Below are 5,964 nucleotides of genomic sequence, written 5' to 3'. Positions count from 1 at the left end.
TGAATCAGATGCAGATTCAGAATCTGGAGACTCAACTCGTGAACAAGAAGTTGTCTGAGTTTGAAGCGGCAAAGAAGTTCATCACCAGGGTGAAGAATCTGCGCGATCAAATGACTGCAATTGGCATCACCATCACCAACGAGAATCTAGCACGAAGGTACATACGGATTCTCCCACCAACGTACGACGATCTTGTTACGACATTGAATACGTAGAACAAAAATCCACCCCTCAACTTTGAGGATTTCAGTGCGATGCTTCTGGAGGAGGAGATGCGTCAAAAGACGAGGATTGGAGAAGATTCGGCTTTCTGGACCAGATCAAAGAAAGGTAAGGGTAAGGACTCTGGTAACCCATCTTCTTCTGATAATAAAAAGAGAAAGAAGAAGATCAAGTGCTTCTATTGCAACAAGGCAGGGCACAAGCATAATGAGTGCCGAAAGAAGATTGCAGATGAGAAGAACGGAGTAAAGAAAGAGTCTAGCAACAGCGCATAGGCAGTACCAGTAGAGCTGTTCATCGCAATTGAGGAGATTTGCATGGAGGCAATTCATGTTCTTGCAGATGAACCGTGGATCATTGATAGGGGTGCATCGCGCCACATGACTAGTTGGAAGGATTGGTATACCTCTCTACAGCCGGTAGGGAATGACATCCTGGTAGTAGTCGGCAATGATGCAAAATGTCCAGCAAAAGAAAAAGGTACCATTGCTCTCAAGACAAATGGAGTTATAAAACAGTTGTCCGATGTTCTTTATGTGCGAGATATCAAGAGGAACTTGTTGTCCGTTTCTGCAATCACAGATTAGGACCTCAAAGTTCAATTCGATAAGAATGGCACATAGATTCTAGATTTTCAAGGGAAGGTCATTGGTAAAGGTACACGACGCAACAACATTTATGAACTCTCAGCTTTTAGTGCTCGAGCCGATGTGAAGGACATTAAGCTGTGGCATGAGAGGTTTGGTCATCTAAACCTTAATTCTTTGAAGGAGATGCATAAAAGTGGAATGATTGCAGACCTACCAAAAATTTCAGATCTACCCGATGTATGTGAAGCTTGCATGATGGGCAAGCAGCATCGGCAGCCCTTTCCTAAAGAGGCCAGTAGGGCAAAGGCTCCTCTAGAGCTCGTACACACAGATCTCTGTGGAAAGATGGAGACGGAAGCTTTGGGTGGTTTGTACTACTTCATGACGCTGATCGACGACTACAGTAGAAGGATATGCATATACTTCCTAAAGACAAAAGACGAGGCTTTCAGTAGGTTCAAGGAATGGCATGTAATGGTCAAGAAAGAATCGGGGAGGAAGGTGAAGAAATTGAGATCAGACAGAGGTGGAGAGTTCACATCAACCGAATTCAAAAGTTACTGCAAAAGTCATGGAATCAAGAGGCAGAAGCCCCCGCCACATACATCACAGCAAAATGGAGTAGCAGAATGCAAGATGCATGTCATCTGCAAAATGGGCTAGAGTATGATGAAAGGGAAAGATTTGCCAAAGACTTTCTAGGCTGAAGCATGTAACACTGTAGTTTACATCCTGAATCGTAGCTACACAAAGGCTGTGAACGGGATGACTCCACTGCAAGCCTTTTCTGGTAAGAAACCTTTAGCTGCACATTTCAAAGTTTTTGGATGTGACTGTTTTGTGCATGTCCCTGATGCTACCAAGACCAAATGGGAATTGAAGAGCTGAAAGTGTGTTTTCTTGGGCTATAGTGAAGAGGCAAAGGGCTACCATCTCTATAACCCTGTTACCAAGAAGGTAATTGTAAGTTGCGATGTGGTCTTCTCAGAACAGCCACATCAATTGGAGGAGGATGCTTCCTTCCCAGACAACCAGGACCAGGATATCCATCCAGTACCACCACCAATAGTAGACCGAACTCCCCCAACGGTGCTTGGGAGGATTCAAGACAAAGAAGATGAAAAAGAGCCTATAGAACCACAATGGCAACGGCCATTCCCGAAGTGGGTAAAGCAACATTTGGACGGCAGATAACCTCCAGCCATTGAGGAGGAACCATCTGAACACTACTGGTCCAAGAGATTAGAGGAGCAAAGAAGGACGTAGGAACACTTGGTCAACTATGTTTTGATGACAGAAGTGATCCATGTTGATGAACCCAAGTGTCTTGAAGAGGCACAGGGCAATGATAGGTGGATGGAGGGTATGCAGTCGGAGTATGGCTCCATAATGAAGAACAACACTTGGGACCTTGTGGATCGACCACCAAAATGCAAGGTAATCGGAACCAAGTGGGTGTACAAGACCAAGTACAAGTCCGACGGCATGTTGGATAAATACAAGACTCGGCTCGTGGCAAAAGGATTTGCACAGGTACATGGTTTTGCTTATCAAGATACTTTTGCTCCCACAGCTCGACTAACCACAGTTTGCAGTGTTTTGGCTTTAGCTACCCAGGGAAGTTGGCCCGTGTTTCAGATGGATGTGAAATCTGCCTTTCTGAATGGAGATCTCAAGGAGGAGGTATACGTGGAACAACCACCATGTTTTGAGATCATTGGTTCAAAAGGTAAAGTCTACAAACTGAAGAAGGCACTTTACAGGCTGAAACAGGCCCCACGAGCGTGATACCAACGAATTAATGCCTACTTTCTGCAAAATGAGTTCAGGAGGAGCCCATCTGATGCAAATTTCTATATCTTCAGAGAAGGAGGCAGGTGTATGATCGTGGTCCTTTATGTGGACGACCTTGTCATAATAGGGAACCATGAAGAGAAGATATCGCAGACGAAGCATTTGCTAGGAAGAGAGTTTGAAATGATAGACCTTGGGCTGATGCATTTCTGTTTTGGGGATTGAAGTTTGGTAGGAGCTGAAACAGATCTTCATTTCACAGCTGAAGTATGTTGGAGAGATACTGAAGGCATTTGGCATGGTTGAGTGCAAGACAATTGGTACCCCTATGGAGGTTGACACAAAGCTCTTAAACGAGGATTCATCACCATTGGTGGATGAAGCGAAGTACAGAAGTCTTGTGGGTAGCTTGATTTACTTGTGCAACACATGGCTGGACATCAGTTTTGCGACTGGTGTACTGAGCAGGTTTTCCAATAAGCCCCGAGAGAACCATTGGAGGGGAGGGATGCGGGTGCTGAAATACATCAAAGGCACAATTGATTATGGCATCATCTATACCAAGGGCAACATCTTGACCAGATTCTGTGACTCAGATTGGGCAGGAGACGTGGACAGTAGGAGATCAGTGACAGGGTACTGTTTCTCACTTGGATCTGGAGTTGTGTCATGGATCAACAAGAAGCAACCCATAGTTGCTCTTTCGTCTACCAAGGCCGAGTACAAATCTGCATGCTTTGCTTCTTGGGAGGAGGATTTTGGGGGACATGGGTGCAGTGCAGAACAAGCCTATGCAGTTATCATGTGACAATCAGAGTTGCATGGCGATTGCAAAGAACCCGGTGTTCCACGCTCGAACAAAACACATCGAGATTCAATATCACTTTGTATGCGAGCTCATCATGGATGGAGAGGTCGACTTGGTGTACTGTCCGACTACAGAGAATGCTACAGACATCTTCACGAAGGCTCTTGAAAGAGACTTGCTGGAGAGGCATCTTCATCGACTTGGCATTGGGCCGAAAAAGTAAGTTCACTTGCAGGTGGACATTGAGGGGGGGTGCTAGATATCAATGCTCCACTCTCGTATAACTACGTGGGAACCAGCTAACTCTATTTGTAAGCCCCCCATATGAGGAGAAGGCATTTGAGTAGCTCGGTTATCCGGTAGGTCTTGGTTTGGACACCAGATGGGGACCATGTGTGGCGTGATGGCTGGACGGCTTCAGATAGAGTTGGCACACCACCAACTAGGCTACATGCAAGTGTGAGAAGGCATCCCTTGACTGACTGCACTGAGTGTAGATGGAGCATTTCTCAGGGCAGCCCACTCTCGAGTTGTGGGGCCCGTTTGGAGCCTCAGATGATCCCGGATGGCTCTGGGCCGAACGATAACCGTAGGTTAGTTGTTCTGTTTGCGCACCGGTTCTATCATATGGTCGGTGGCCTCCGACCCCTAGTCAACCATTTTGGGTAGATTGGGTCGGTCACCCAATTGAGCCTAACAGACTACGACTGGTGGCTATATAAGAGCAAGCCCGTGAAGCCCATTTCATCACTGGCTATAGCGACCCTGATTCCTTAGCATCTAGCCTCCGTCTTCTACTGTTTCCAGCATGCCATCGAAGCTTCTGTCATAGGAGCGCACGGTTGGGAGGTAGCGCCATCTATTGTATCAGTTCTACAATAATCAAATTTTTGATTCTCCATACTATCTTGTTTTCTCTCTTGCATACGAGATCCTGTTATATGTTGAGCATAGACGTTGTATTATTTTCTTACAGGATGGAGTGCTTAGAATCATCGCTAAACCTTGGACGAACTCCCATACCTCTAAAAAGGATAAATGGTGATGATTGGGTTGAAGTTCCAAGGTAGTTGGGATGGCAAACAGTCCATCTTGGGAAGAAAACCTTCCACTTTGATCCATGCTTGTTTTTTGTTGTTTTTTATCTTGTTTTGTTACTTCATGTTGTTTTGTAGGTCAAATGCATAGAAAACCAATCCCCAAGCACTCCAAACACTACATAGAAGCCTTAGAAACTTAGAGAATCTTGAAAATTCTATTGGCCAAACAGTCCTAGAGAGAAGTGCTACATTTAATTGTAATGTAGGAATAGGTTGGATTAATAACCCATCACACATCGGGCTAAAAATTTGATGCATTACGTTTGACCACGTTGGGTTATTGTAGACTTTGCTTCATTAAGGTTGACGTTATTGCATTAGGAGATTGGCACTTTGAGATCTTCTAGCATCCCCACTGATAGTTTGACATGTAACCAAAATTTTCCCATCTAGCTTAAATAATGCACACAATCTTGGCCAAACTATTGGCCAACCCTAACCTAGTGCATGGCAGGTTAGTAAGCCAGTGAACTCATTGCATTAATATCCCAATGCACATCGAGTTAGTAAGCCATCAAACCCATTACATTAATATCGTAGTGCACATCGGTGCACCAAGCAACTTGAGGACCTACACACCCCTGAGAATAGGCCAGCGTCACTAGAAACTCAAGATGAGTCCCTAACCTACTAAAGATATAAACCTATTGTATTAGCTTAGCAAACATGCGACATTATATCCAAACGCACACCTCTTTAGCAATGCAACCCATGCCAATGTAATAACCCAGTGCATGCTAGGTTAGCCAGTTGACTGGTAGAAGGAATTTAAAACCAAATACAAGGGGGGGCCAACTAGAGTTCCACTTACCTTGACCCACATACATGCAATTGAGATCTAGGACAACCCTAGGAGCAAAACTAGGGTTGAAAGATAGTGCCTCCAACAACATTATATTTGACCAAGTGAACACTTTAGTATGAGCCACATCTAGAAACTCAAGTTTGAGCTCATACTCCATACATGGTTCTTCACAAGTCCACAAATCTAGCTCGGAAGACTCAATGAGTTTCAACGTGGAAGCGGGTGAAAATGGGTCTCCGTGGCTCCTCATTCTAGCTTAGTTAGGCCCCAATCTCCCACACCATCAACCACAGCCTCATGGATTAGGGAATTGCTATCCAACTTCTTGGGGAGGTTTGGACAGTCTGACCCTACTGATATGGGCAACCCATTTGCTAGGCAAACTAGAGAGCCTGAGGAGCTATAGGGCCCTCCACCAACATCTATCTCAGGAAGCGCATAGAGGTATCATAGTTCCCACTTCAACGATGAATCCATGGGGCCTCATGTTCACTTCTATGAGGGGAAGCCATCCTTTATTAGAACCTTTGAGCGTTGGGTACATGGCTTCTAGCCACTGAGTCTTGAGATGTAGGGAAACAAACAAATAGAATTTGGGGGGAACATCCTTACACACACAATGGGGTTTTCCCTCCTCAATACCTA

Source organism: Dipteris shenzhenensis, chromosome 21 (assembly GCF_047967505.1).
Source record: "Dipteris shenzhenensis isolate YYH24624 ecotype China chromosome 21, Dip_SZ_1.0, whole genome shotgun sequence".
Taxonomy (NCBI): Eukaryota; Viridiplantae; Streptophyta; class Polypodiopsida; order Gleicheniales; family Dipteridaceae; genus Dipteris; species Dipteris shenzhenensis.
The sequence above is the reverse complement of the archived record's forward strand: the minus strand, read 5'-3'. Positions refer to the sequence as shown.